At 41.4% G+C, this 13,557-nt stretch overlaps 1 protein-coding gene across 12 annotated transcripts in view; it reads left to right on the top strand.

The window, feature by feature from the left end:
• The first annotated feature begins 2,115 nt into the window (after positions 1–2,115).
• Positions 2,116–13,557, top strand: part of LOC129717487 (uncharacterized) — a 135,887-nt gene continuing 124,445 nt past the window's right edge. For 3 of the 12 annotated variants that reach the window (XM_055667403.1, XM_055667411.1, XM_055667405.1), the window contains exon 1: positions 2,116–2,826. The gene's annotated coding sequence lies outside the window, so the exon portion shown is untranslated. Of the gene's footprint in view, positions 2,900–13,557 lie in introns of all 12 variants that reach the window. The other 9 variants (XM_055667413.1, XM_055667412.1, XM_055667409.1 and 6 more) reach the window with 6 other exon arrangements.

Raw genomic sequence — 13,557 nt, 5'->3', positions numbered from 1 at the left:
TCAAACACGCAACAATTTACTTCCATGCGACACGGGAACGGGAACATTTTCTTCTTCCAAGCCGCACAAAACGACACAATACATATTATAGCTTAATGAATTGCCTTAATGAGAGCTCTATCGGTCCGGCTCGAAATAATGTCCACAAGAAATCGTTTTTGTATATCTGTGTTGCGAAACTGAGAAAATCTGTAGGAACTGAAAATAAACTGAAATGAATGAGATGTATTTTTCGTACATGAGTATTACGCCATAGGAAATAAAATTTTTCGAACGTTGTAGAATGGTATAACTGGAAACAATTTAGCCACACCTATTTTTCCAGTTATATCATGCAACTGAAGTTTGATGCTGCTGCAAATGCACAGCAGTGTGATGTTTATTACGATTTGTTGATACTGTGCTTAACAAGCGGTATATACGAAACAAATCCGATTTCGAAATGACTGACACGCAAGCAGCCAAGTTATATTTCTTGTAAAAGTATTCTACTTCAACCTTGCGGTCGTGGCTTAGCACACAACCCTCCTGTGATTTTTTTTGATAGAACAGGATAATTTTACTGCATTAGAAACGTTTGAAAGCTCTTAATGAATGGCCTCAAATTTCTAGGTATAATTTTTTTGTTATGTCACCAGGATGTTCGTTCCAGATGTCGGAAGGTTCTACATGTCACTTACAAAAGATACGCTTTCTACGTTGTAGAATAGGTGTTCCGAGGTTTTGCTTCCGAGACCATATAGGCGATATGTGCCATCCTTAACCCTGATCAGCTTCTTGAGATGACACTTACTCGGACAGTGCACGTAAGTAGCACTCACCGAGCCTCCACAAAAAGGTTCTAGACCAAACAAGTCAGCCTTCTTATTCCCTTCGATTCCACAGTAACCGGAAACCCAGTACAAGTTGACCTGATTTTCCTTTTCTAGCTGTCGGAGCAAAAGGATGCATTCTAACACTGTTTTAGAGTGAAAAAAAAGGTGTCTTACTATCGGTAATTTTTTTTCAGACACGTATTCGCACATATTTCCGCCTGGAAAACTGTTGGCCAGTGTTCCATGGGAAAAAAATTATTGATAGGAATAAAATTTTCTAACACGTATTTTAAACTTTCATCGACTTTGCAGAGCGATATTTCCAACTTCCGCTTTGATGACTTGCAATAATCTGGTCTTTTGGAAAAATTTTCTTTTCACTCTGTTGTACGAAATGTATTAGCTAAAACAGTTTATACGGTTTATTCGCATTAGTGCTTTCTTGATCGATAGAACAAACCAATTCTGAATTAGAAAAAGAATGGTTCATCAGACTACCGTTGCGAGTCATTTATTGCATCCACAAACCATTCTATTATCAACAACAGTTCATTATGCGATGAATGCTTTGTGTGAATGAAATTTACTGGTTAACAAAACCATTCACGGAATGTACAAGACCATGCGCCTCCATCGCGTTGACAATCGAAGCAGCCACGGCGGTACGCTGTTCGTTATCGAAGTGCTAAAACGACATTCACTTCTCCATATATACATTTTTTTTCAAAGGGCGCACATTGCTGCATAACTGAATAATCTTTGCACAAACAGAGATGGATTTTCCGATGTAAGCAAAAAAAACTCCCCGGAACAAGCAAACAACCAGCAACGGTGGTGGCGTTAGGAAAGCTGCCAGGAAAATCAAATTTGTCCCCCTGTCAGACCGTGACATTCTAAAGCGCGCTCCACTAACGCATTCGCGTTCTGTCGAGTCAGCAGCAGCAGTAGTACAGCCCCAGGTGGCCCCATGGGAATGAACATCGGTGTCCGGTTCGAGGGGGAGGGAACGACGTGGAGAAAAGATTGTTTTTATTTTGTTCGGCCGATATGGTTTCCTTCGAAACTTCATTCAACAAGGGGGACCGCCCTACCACCCGAAAAATATCCTACTCGACCCGAACGGAAATTTAATAATTTTTCCTCTCCCTCGCTCCGAGAGCGAGTGTTGGTTTGCATTTTCCACCACCCACTCGGAGATTGGTTGCTCTCGCACGGTGCCCGAGGGATGCTGCTTCGCTAGGAGATTCAAGGCTGTCAGCTGCTCGGTGCTCGCTCACGCCAGCTCAGAAGTGTTCGAGCGCTGGCGATGAGCAGTCACCTCGCGTGTTTCGTCGTCGTAGTCGTCACCACCATCGCCGCCGGTTCTGGTGTGTCGTTCTGCCCACTGTAATTTTTGTCAAAAATTTAAATCTTAATTACTCCGGTCAGGGTACGATCGCAACGCGATCGAGTAGTGTTTGACGTGTGCGTGTTTTCACATACAGGCGCGTGTGCTCGTTTTCGTGAGTGGTGAATATCGGCCTGCGAAGAGTACTATCAGTCTAAGAAAAGAACGCACACACACAGTTTGTCACGGCGGGACAGTTTTTTTTTTGTTTGTCACGCCGCTGTGTTCTGGGCGATCGCAGCAATCGTCGGGAGAAACCAAAATAAGCAATGACAGGAGTAAAATTTAAACGTGAAAAACGTCAGTTTGGCTGTGTGATTGTGCGGGAATCGTGGTAGCTGTTGGATTGGGGAAAGAAACGGTTCCAAAAAAACGAAAATTCCCCAACGATTCTTGAGTGTTGTAAGTGGTTTCGCGAGTAGTTCTGATTGAGGGGGGTTGAAAAGTGGTCGGTTTAAAATGTGCACAGTTGAAGAATGCATTAGTGGCATTCACGAAGCAAAAAAGGTTCGTACGGAGTGGACCGTGAGCGTAAAAGTTGTCGTGCACGAGCGCTGAGCGCAAAAGTGTGCAAGCAGGGAGGACGATTTTTCGTCCATTCCCCACCGGCTGACCAGTGTGCAAGTAAGAGGAGTAAGAGTCCTTCACAGTCTACTTGTGGAGAGGCGTTTTTTTATTTCGGAGACCAAGAATGCAGGTACTGGCGACGAGGGGTCTCCGAACCCGCACTCGACCATTGCTCGGCAAAGTGCTCTTTACATACACACAGACGGACGGACAATTTTCCGCCGTCATCGGCGGTGTAGCTGACATTTCTGTTCGAAGCGCCACCGGCGGCGGTGCGCAAAGCGAGGAAACCTGAACAGCTGAAATTTTCTTGTGCTGCTTTGCGTCTGGCCAAAACTGCAATCAATAATCTCATACCGATGCATACGTACGGACGGAGCACCAGCGGTTCGCGATTGCACGAGAGTGAAAGAGATCCCAGTCGGGCCAGCTGCCGAAAAGAGTCGAGTCCCAGCATCAGCAACGACAACAACAGAGTCGACGACGCACAGCGGGATTTTTCGGATTATACGTCAAGTTTTTTTGGACGTTAAAAATGTTAGAAATGTCTGGCATTTCAACGATGTCAAAAGTATCGGTATTTCCAGCTTATCCAAAAAATAAAAAATAAAATGGAACTTTTTTTTTGAAATGACAGGTTTTGAATCGTATTTTTTCCTAGCTTGGTTCTACTGTGCGATAACGAAAAACCATTTCGAAGAGCAAATTCTTGGCTCTCGCTATTGCAAGAGTAAAGAAAAGTTCGCGCGCGACAGAGGTGCGACAGGGGAATTAATTCAGGGCAGTCTCGGCTGAAGCCGTAAACGGGAAGAAGCGGACCGATTTTGCCATCAGTGAGATGTTTAGAAATTAAGGTCTTAGCAGGCGTAACGGGCGACTATTAAAACGCACAGTTGAGCGACCATCAATCATCGAAGATGGTCAGAATGATGGTGAGAGGGAGGGGGGGGGGGGGGTGTTTGGAGAGGGACGGTTACGCTCGCGTAATGGTCAGCATATTTGAATAATCGAGGTAAACCATGGCGCTGCTGCCGAGAAGGGATTCCGCCACGATAAAATTGTTTAATCGGATTGGGCCGATTATCTGCACGGGGAATGTCTATCTTTAAGCTTATTTAAATCGGCTGGTTTTCTACTTAGAGTTATCTAATTTATAACGGTAAACAGTACTAATTTTATGCTGTATCAAGTTCAGACAAGATTACCGCGCATTCAGTGTTGCTCTAAATTTTAAAATGTCAGGATTTATTGCCTTTACTAAACTGGGAATGCTGCACCAATTTAGATGCTTTGTCTAATGTCTCAAATTTTGATCAGACCTCACTGAACGATGCAACCCAGTGGAACGGAATGCGAAGAATAAAATAATTTCATTGCAAACCCCTTCCATAAAATGGTTTCGAAGCACGTGCCGTGCGCTTCTCGTGTCCATGGCGACACACATCTCGACGGACGGATACGGACCACTTGGATGGAATGCAACAACAAAATGGTACCACCAGAAAACGTGCACCATTATACTTGCATTAGGAGAGTTTTACTACAAGTCAGGCGGACAAATTTGATCTATAGTTTTTTCTTTCTCTCTCTATCCTCGTTTCGAAGCATCACGTACTCTTACTTAGCTGGGCAAATGTGGGTCCTTACGAGAGAGAGAGAGAACGAAACCGGGCTCAGCTGCGTGCTCGTGTGCTGCGTTTCGATGAAGTTAATAACGCGATGATGTTGTCGGAAAATTGTAGTAATTTCATTCGACATAGTTTCGACTGTTCCAACGGTCAAATACCATGGCAAATTGTTGGTTGAAATGGTTGCGACATTTGTTTATAGTTTTCGAATAAGAGAAATTGTGAAAACGCGCTTTTACAGAAGGTTTTGTGATTTATTATCGATCAATGAAATACCAGCAACATACTGCGGCAAATCAGTTAATGGTCTCATAGTTGGAATAGATAATTGAATTTCATCTTTCGTTGGTTTTCTAACGAAATTTTGGCTCATTTCAAGATGGCTTGACAAAGTTTTTTTTTTTTTAATTCTTTTAGCACCAATATTTAGTGGTTAATTTGTGGTTTCTAAATCCAATTTGTGGTAATTTGTGGTTGAGTAAGTTCTGAGAAATTTTCAGAAAACTGAGTCAAGCCATCTCTGAAAATGATTTCGCTTCAAATGAATCGGACAACGATGATATATACATCAATCGAAAGCTCTTAATTTGTGGTTCACGAAAATGTAGTTTTGTAGGCATACTTCATAATAAAATAATTGAAAAACTATTATTTAAATTTGTGAACATTGTTTACCTCTTGTTGTCAACACCGACCGTACGCGGCGCTGGTAGACCATCAAGATGATTTTTTCTCAGAAAGCTTTCGTGTAGCGATGAGTATGGTGAACTAGAGATACTCAGAGGGAGAGATATGCGGTGAGCCAAACGAACCGTCAAAATTGGAGCCAAACGAACAAGAAAGGTAACACCACATTGAGAGGTATTGCAATCAGGTACAAAAAAGAACGTGTTCATTTCTATACGATTTTTTGTTCTATTGCCAATGAATGAGTGATTTTTACCCGGAGTTCAACAAACCTTGTGTATAGGTAAGTGGTCCCCGTGGTTTTGTGGTTAGCGATGTCGGTCGGCTAGCTCTCCCACAAGGTTGTGATATCGGGTTCGATTCCCGATCGAGTCGAGGAACTTTTCGAGCTGGAAATTTACTCGACTCAGCACTGGGGCACGGTGTATCGTTGTACTTATCCTACACATGCAAAATGTGCCAAAAACAATATCGATAACGAATTCTCTCAACTAATCTAGTTGATCGAGACCGCTATTAGCCCCAAGGCTAAGCGTGCGATATTGTGTGTGTTGTGTATAGGTAACAAAATAAGTGAAGGTGTATAAAATTAAACATAAGCATAAAATATATCACCTTAACAGTTTTTGCGAAGCACTTCACTATTCTCAAGGACTTTCACCGTCACCACCGATTATACAAGTCGAATATTAGTCAACATTGCGCTTTGAGAAGAGATCTGGCATCTCTGACATCTGAAACCCAGTTGCCGAATTGGCGATTTTTTTCACCGCGAATCTCTTCCTCTGAGTATTTCTAGGTGAAACAGTATGTAAACACCAGGGATACTATATGTGCAGATTTGCTGCGAAATGCAAATGTTGATCAATGAGCAGATATTTGTAGGTGACAAGCCTCCGTGTGTTTTACCTAAATTTCCTCAAAATAAGTGAAGTTTTACGTAGACATGCGAGCGTAATTTTCTCGATCTTCGGTCGAATCATTTCCGGAAATGTAGTCTTGCCGTTTAGGGGCCGTTCCTCAACCACGTGGTCATATTTTGGTCACTTTTTATACCCCCCGTACCCCCCCGTGGTCTTTCATGGTCTTTTGACACCCCCCCCCCTTCTTGCGACTTTAACCACGTGGTCTTTTCATTTGTCAAGTGCCAAAAATTCACTTTAACTTTTACATTTTTATCATTAAACTTTCAGTACATTCTATGTTTCTAAAATGCAAAAGCTTCATTCTTGACTTGGTGGCAACAATTAATTCGTCCCCTTAATGCTAGAATTAGATAACTCGAAAATTGACTTTTCGAGAAAAACGGGTTTGAAAATTTGACCTATTCTGGTGATGACGATTCAAATGTAATTATTGAAAGTTCAGATTTCATGAAACGCATTCATATCGTTTCAGGACCGTTATAGCAACGAAAAAATCAGCAAAAAGCCGAGTTATTTAGTTTTATTACAAAATACACTTGTTTTTCGTTGAGATATCTAGTTTTTTATTTGATGAATATCACTTTTTCTTGTAATCGTGTTTTAACGAGTCTTGGATATGATATAGAGCTCGACGCGATAGATATGATGTCATACTTAACTCAAAATTGACAAATTTCGAGTTATCTAGTTCTAGCATTAAGGGGACGAATTATAAGTCAGGAAAAAAAACCACGTGGTCATTTCATAAACCCCCCCACCCCCGTGCATGGTCTTCCGTGGTCTTTCGACAAACCCCTCCGTCCCCCTCTTCCTGACCACGTGGTTTAAGAACGGCCCCTTACCGATTGTTTGAAAAAAAAACCTAAATTAATACACCTAGGGGTGTGATCTGGTCTTTCTCATACAAAATCTTTTATATGTTAAAATCTATTAGCACATACGTTTTAACTCTTGGAATAAATTACAGCCTGATAGTAATAAAGAACAATTTTTTGTTTCGATAAATATAATAATATTTTGGTAACCAACTACGCAACTGTATTCGACTGTTGGGTATTTTAGAAACCGGAATGATACCTGAAGATCGGGAATGGGCCTTAGAACTGTAGGGAACGGTTGAAACGCATGGTAAATGCCCAAAGGTGTGAGTCCTGACTAGAATTAAAATTCGATATTTTCTCGTCTCAGGAATATGCTACTACAACTACCCCCTGAATAATAAAACAAAAAAGCTTTCAACGGCAGCGACAACTGTATGTCGTATACAGTAAGGTCGCTTTTTAGGCGGTTTTTTTTACGCGGGTTGCTTTCCTCCTTTACTCAAAAACGGTACAAGATATCGACCTCATTTCAATCACGTTTTCCGTTTTAGGCCACGAGTGATCATATATCAGTTTTTAAAAAAAAATCAAAAAATAAAAAAAAAATCAAAAAATCAGTTTTTAAAAAAAAAATTTTGGTCTCTAGATTGGCCACTATCATATTCAAACGAGGTTTTAACGGACCCATACAAATTTGGAACGCATCCCCCGCGTAAAAAACGACCTTAGTGTATATGAACGACTGTCGATATGTTCTAGATAGCCCACTAGCACTAACATCGGCAGGTGCCAGTACTATGCTCATCCAACGCCGCGTACGGTCGGTGTTGACAACAAGAGGTAAACAATGTTAAAAAATTTAAATAATAGTGTTTTAATTATTTTATTATGAAGTATGCCTACAAAAACTACATTTTCGTGAACCACAAATTAAGAGCTTTCGATTGATGTATATATCATCGTTGTCCGATTCATTTGAAGCGAAATCATTTTCAGAGATGGCTTGACTCAGTTTTCTGAAAATTTCTCAGAACTTACTCAACCACAAATTACCACAAATTGGATTTCGAAACCACAAATTAACCACTTAATATTGGTGCTAAAAGAATTAAAAAAATACTTTGTCAAGCCATCTTGAAATGAGCGAAATTTTGATGTCTAGTGGGCCATGACTAGTAGCCATGGTACAATATACACCATTTTACGAGACGTTTCTGAACTCAATTCATAAATGAAATTTTGACAGAAAGCTCAGAACCGCTGACATAACGCACGTAAAAGCAACATCAATATCAGCAGGATCCGTGACACCTGTCAGTTCGTAAAATGGTCTATAAGCAAATTGCTTTGGTGATTATTATGTTTCGATAAGGCGAAACCCCGTTCCTCATGCCATTATCGCGTCATAATCACAACTACCTGAAGAATACTGTTATACTCTCTTCTCTGACCAATTAAGAGGAAAGATAAGAGGGGTACTGCAGAATTCAGCGTGAAAGAAAGTTATGTGATAAGAAGAGCCTTAGAATTTTTAAGTTCTTTGACAACCAAGTGCCCTAATTCTACTTAGACACGAACCCACGACCACTCCCGGATCTATCAAAGCGGTTTTTGTAACCTTGCGGTTACGGAGCCTCTTCGAGATAGTTTTGTTGGCATTTATAATCACCTTTATTTTCACCATTTTCTACATTTTGATTAGAGAATTTTAACAATAATAATACATTTTACAAAAGCAGTAGTCTACCTTCGGCTCAAACAAATATCATATTAAATATCAATATGCAACACGCTATTGCGTCGCGTGGCTAAGAGTGCGGCACCTCCTGCTATGCGACATGAACAGAATTTTGTCCCCCAGTCGCACCGGTGCAATGTGCAACACACAACAGCGTAATAAACTGTTGCGTGACTGGGAGTGCTCCACCTCCCGGGAGAAGATTTTGATTGTCTGTTTACTAAGCCGCAACACGATAAAACATGTTATTTTGTTCCGTAGTGGAGAGCTCCATCGCACAGTGGTTCTAATTGTATGGCAAATGCGGTCATAAACCATTTTATGTACAGTATTGATCTTGAAATTCGACGGAATTAAGTGTTTTTTGACTACGAAACAAGCATTTCTGGGACTACCACCACCCCTCTGTTATAAATTCTCTGGCATTAGGAGAAAGTTTGTTTAATGAATTTCAAAAAACGACAGCAGAATTTAAGCTCAATCGGGCTTCGCTAAGCTTCTGTATTTTATCACCAATTAATAAATTTTGAATATATACAAATTTTCAAGAACAAATTTGTAATTTTGAGCTAAATTTACAGCATAAAATTGAAACAAAAAAGTGATCATCTTTAGCCGAAAGCCATCGATTTAGTTGCAAATATATGCAGCTGAAACCTTCAAAAAATCTATATTTACATCTAAGTCCCTCGTTTGGTGGTAGTTCCGTGATGATATCTCGCGCGGAAAATACTTGGAACTTTACATAAATTTCAATAATAGTGGCTCTATAACTACGTTCTCTATACGGCCAATTTTGATTACAGTTTTGCATATACCATTCTAAATAACACCGTAATAGCAGAATAAATTGAAGGTTTATGGTTAAAATAAGTAGATAATGCAATTGAATTTATTCTTCAGCGGATATATACGGGTCATTTTATACGAAGTGCACATGCCACTATGACTATCACAGATTTTGTCCAAATTTGGGGGAATCATTCATCTTTTGTTGCTTTGGAAAAATCCCAATTTCGTTGTCGACTGGAATGTCTCTCATTCTGTTGGACCCCCTCTTTTTTGCAAGATAACGCATTTTTTTGTCAAAACCGCTTTTTTCTGTTTCCTACAGTTCGTAAACGTAGGAGATCCGAAAAATACTGATAGATGATTTTTGTAAGACAATTAGTAAGGGATCCAAAAAGATTTTATTTTTGACCGGAAGTGTTGAGTTTTTAAATAGTTTATTTGACACGGCACGATACAATTTATGTTTAACTAAGCCAAGTACATTTTTTTTTAATTCTAAATTAGCAGGCAAAAGAGGGAGGCCTTTTCTTTATTCTCGCGGCCGACTACGAGCTAGTGGGGATTTAAGGTGAGAGGAGGGGTGTTACAATTTTGTTTTTAATTATTTTATATTACAGAATGTATTCATTTGTACGTGGCTAACCAGTGATGTTCTGTTTGAGCAGTTTTGGTCTGAGGTGTCTGCGTAAACATAGAGATGCCGAGTCTTCGTTTTAGTGTCTCCAGCCGGGTGTATCATTCTCTTTCAGTTTGTGACAGAAATTGTATTCTAGCAAATAGATAAAAGAAATCAAATTTTAATGCCAGCATTTTTTATAAACCCGTATAGCTGTGTCATGTACTGGAGATCACCGCTTCCCAGAATGTCTCTAACGGGTACGTTCGGTTGTTTTCCTCGGGCCCGAAGGGAATCTATAAGCTCAAACCTAACACCACAGTATTCGGTACACGACCAAACAACATGCTCGATATCATGATAGCCATCGCCACAAACGCAGTGATTACTGTCTACAAGCCCTATACGAAAGAGATGCGTGTTTAACGTATAGTGATTGGACATAAGTCTGGACATCACGCGAATGAAGTCCCGACCTACATCCAACCCCTTGAACCATGCTTTCGTCGATACCTTAGGAAAAATGGAATGTAGCCACCGTCCCAGTTCATCTGAGTTCCATGATGATTGCCAACTGTTGAGTGTTCTCTGACGCAAAATGCTATAAAATTCATCATAAGCAATTGGTCTTTCATAAATATCGCCATCAGTAGCACCCACCTTAGCTAAAGAGTCAGCCTTTTCGTTACCCGGAATCGAGCAAAGAGAAGGGACCCACGCTAAGGTAACCCGGTAATTTTTATCTGTTAAAGCACTTAAAAACCGCCGTATTTTCCCCAGGAAATACGGGGTGTGCTTCACAGGCTTCATTGATCGCAGAGCCTCAATGGCACTGAGACTATCTGTAAGATGAAGTAGTGGTCTATGGGTAGGGTTTCGATGATTCCAAGAAAGTACTGAATAGCGGCAAGTTCTGCGACGTACACGGAAGCAGGAGCATCGAGTTTGTAGGAGGCGGTAAAATTTTCGTGGAAAACACCGAAGCCAGTGGACTCATCTAGATTTGATCCGTCAGTGTAAAGCCTTTTATCATAACTAACATGTTTAAACTTATTGGAAAAAATCTTAGGGATCTCTTGGGGTCGCAATTGATCCGGGATACCAGAAATGTCTTGTTTCATGGTGGTGTCGGAGAATATAGCATTATTAGAAGTATCTAAAAGTGCGACATTGGAGGAATCGTATGAAAGAGGATTAATATCTTGAGCCATATAGTCGAAATATAAAGTCATAAATCTGGATTGAGATTGAAGGTCGACCAACCTCTCGAAATTTTCAATTACTAATGGGTTCATAACTGTGCATCGAATTAGCAACCGGTAAGAGAGATTCCAAAAACGATGTTTTAACGGAAGAATACCCGCTAACACTTCAAGACTCATCGTATGGGTCGACTGCATGCAACCCAAGGCAATACGCAAACAACGATATTGTATTCTCTCTAATTTTATAATGTGCGTGTTCGCGGCGGAGCGAAAGCAGAAACAGCCGTACTCAAGAACTGACAATATCGTTGTTTGGTATAACCTTAGAAGGTCTCCTGGGTGAGCACCCCACCAAGTTCCGGTAATCGTACGAAGAAAATTAATCCTCTGTTGGCATTTTTGTGTCAGATACCTAATATGACAAGCCCAGGTGCATTTAGAGTCGAACCAGACCCCGAGATATTTAGCGACTAAAACCTGAGAGATCGTTTTACCCGTTAGTAGGAGCTGCAGCTGAGCTGGGTTATGCTTCCTAGAAAAAACGACCAGCTCAGTTTTCTCCGGAGAGAATTCGATACCCAGCTTAAGAGCCCATTCAGACAAATTGTCTAAGGTATCTTGCAATGGTCCTTGCAGATCGCTAGCCTTGCCACCAGTAATGGATACAACGCTATCGTCTGCAAGTTGCCTTAGCGTGCATGAATTTGCAAGACATTCATCGATGTCACTGACGTAAAAATTATATAAGAGAGGACTTAAACATGAGCCCTGGGGGAGGCCCATGTAACTAATTCGGGAAGTTGTCGAATCGCTATGTGAGAAATACATATGCTTTTCTGACAACAAATTGGGCAAAAAGTTATTCAAATTTGGTGAAAGTCCCTGCGAGTGAAGTTTCGCGCTTAAAACTTCTACAGAGACAGAGTCAAAAGCCCCCTTAATATCCATGAACGCAGAAACCATTTGCTCTTTTCGAGCAAAGGCTAGTTTAATTTCAGTAGAAAGCAACGCTAGGCAATCGTTCGTCCCTTTGCCCCGGCGAAAGCCAAATTGAGTATTCGAAAGTAACCCGTTTGTTTCGACCCATTTGTCTAACCGTAAGAGGATCATTTTCTCCATTAATTTCCGGAGGCAAGAGAGCATCGCAATCGGCCTATATGAATTGTGATCAGAGGCAGGTTTCCCGGGTTTCCGAATAGCAATGACTTTTACCTCCCTCCAGTCATGCGGAACAATATTTAGCTCGAGAAACTTGTTGAACAAATTCAACAAGCGTCTTTTTGCAGTGTCGGGTAGATTCTTCAACAGGTTGAATTTTATTCTATCTAACCCTGGAGCCTTATTGTTGCACGACAGGAGAGCCATTGAAAATTCCAACATCGAAAATGGAGGCTCTTCCGTAGTTACTAATAACGCGTCGCGAAAGGTTTTCTGTTCCGGTACAGAGTCCGGACAGACCTTTTTGGCAAAATCGAGTATCCAGCGATCTGAATACTCCTCACTTTCATTCGAAACGTCACGGTTCCGCATGCGCCTGGCGGTATCCCAAAGGGTGCTTATCGCTGTTTCCCTCGACAACGCGTTTATGAACCGCCGCCAGTACCCGCGTTTTTTCGCCTTTACTAAGCTCTTCATCTGCCTGCCCAGTGCCTCGTACTTTCGAAGCAGGTTGACAGTGCCGTACTCCCGGTAGTCCTTATACGCCGCGGACCTTCGCGCGTACAGCTCAGAGCACTCTTTGTCCCACCATTTGTTGGGAGGGCGCTGTCTAATCGTTACCCCGGGTATCGGTTTCGTCTGAGCTTGAGTCGCGGCGTCGATTATCAAGCCAGCTAAGAACGCGTATTCTTCCTCCGGAGGAAGTTCCTCGTGAGTCTCGATAGATTGCGCTATAATAGACTCATAATACTTCCAATCAATATTACGTGTAAGGTCGTAGGAACTATTGATTGGGTTCGGGGGAGTTGAACCATTAGCAATTGATATAACGATTGGAAGATGATCACTACCGTGGGGATCGTTGATTACTTTCCACTGGCAATCTAGCGCTAGTGATGTCGAGCAGAGGGATAGGTCAAGCACGCTCTCACGTGCTGGAGGATTAGGTACACGTGTCGCTTCCCCAGTATTCAAAACTGTCATATTGAAGTCGTCGATCAAGTTGCAGATTAAAGAAGATCGGTTGTCGTCGTACAGCGACCCCCATAGCGAACAGTGAGAATTAAAATCTCCCAATATCAAAAAAGGCGCGGGAAGCAACTCTGCTATATCAGTGAGATGCCTCTGTTCAATCCGCGCGGATGGAGGGATATATAACGAAACAAGGCATAGGTCTTTTCCATTCATATTCGTTTGAATGGCAACGACTTCAATGT

The sequence above is a fragment of the Wyeomyia smithii genome, chromosome 1, assembly GCF_029784165.1.
Source record: "Wyeomyia smithii strain HCP4-BCI-WySm-NY-G18 chromosome 1, ASM2978416v1, whole genome shotgun sequence".
Lineage (NCBI taxonomy): Eukaryota > Metazoa > Arthropoda > Insecta > Diptera > Culicidae > Wyeomyia > Wyeomyia smithii.
Note: the sequence above shows the minus strand (reverse complement) of the source record. Positions and strands in the feature narration are given on the sequence as shown.